Source organism: Panthera tigris, chromosome F2 (genome assembly GCF_018350195.1).
Source record: "Panthera tigris isolate Pti1 chromosome F2, P.tigris_Pti1_mat1.1, whole genome shotgun sequence".
Classification (NCBI taxonomy): domain Eukaryota; kingdom Metazoa; phylum Chordata; class Mammalia; order Carnivora; family Felidae; genus Panthera; species Panthera tigris.
Genome location: NC_056676.1, coordinates 23723924 through 23724723, shown reverse-complemented (window position 1 = coordinate 23724723; position 800 = coordinate 23723924).

The following is an 800-nucleotide window of genomic DNA, read 5'->3' as shown; positions in this document are numbered from 1 at the left end:
GACTTAAGCAAACTGCAGCTCCAGGGAATATTTTGACCCCTGATAATGAAATGGTCATTATTTTGCATGCGGCATGAATTTCAAAGTTCTCACTCTGTTCTAGAAAAAATAGGTGATCTTTTAGATACTTTGCTACTTGACATCATTAAAAAAAAACTTTTTTAAGTTTATTTAAGAGAGACAGGGAGAGAGCACAATCAGGGGGTGGGGGAGGGGGACAGAGGATCCAAAGCAGCTCTGTGCTGACAGCACAAAGCCTGTTGCGGGGTTTGAACTCATGAACCAAGAGATCATGACCTGAGCCGAAGTCAGACACTTAACTGACTGAGCCACTTAGGTGATCCACTACTTAAAATCCTTCAATGGACATAGTTTGGAATTAGTAGCCAAAATAGCATGGAGTCAAGGCCTAAAACTCTACAAGTTTGGAGGAAAATAATCATATGTTGGTAAAAGCTTCCACTGAAGAACTGGGCTGCTTTCCCATTTTTAGAAAGGCAAAAATCCATGGGAGGATGGGGTAAATGGGAGCAGTTAATGGGTATTGAGTTTCAGGTTTGCAAGGTAAAACCTTCTAGAGATCTGTTGCACAGCAATATAAATATAGTTAACACTACTGAACTTATGCTTAAAATTGGTTAAGACAGTAAATTTTATATTATATATTTTTTTACCACATTTAAAAAGTAAGAAAAATGATGAGGGGGGTGGGGGGAGCAGGAGAAGAACCTATGAATGCCCCTAATGGTGTCAAAATACCATTCCCATTAAAAGGAACAAAGACTGGAGAAATTGCTGAT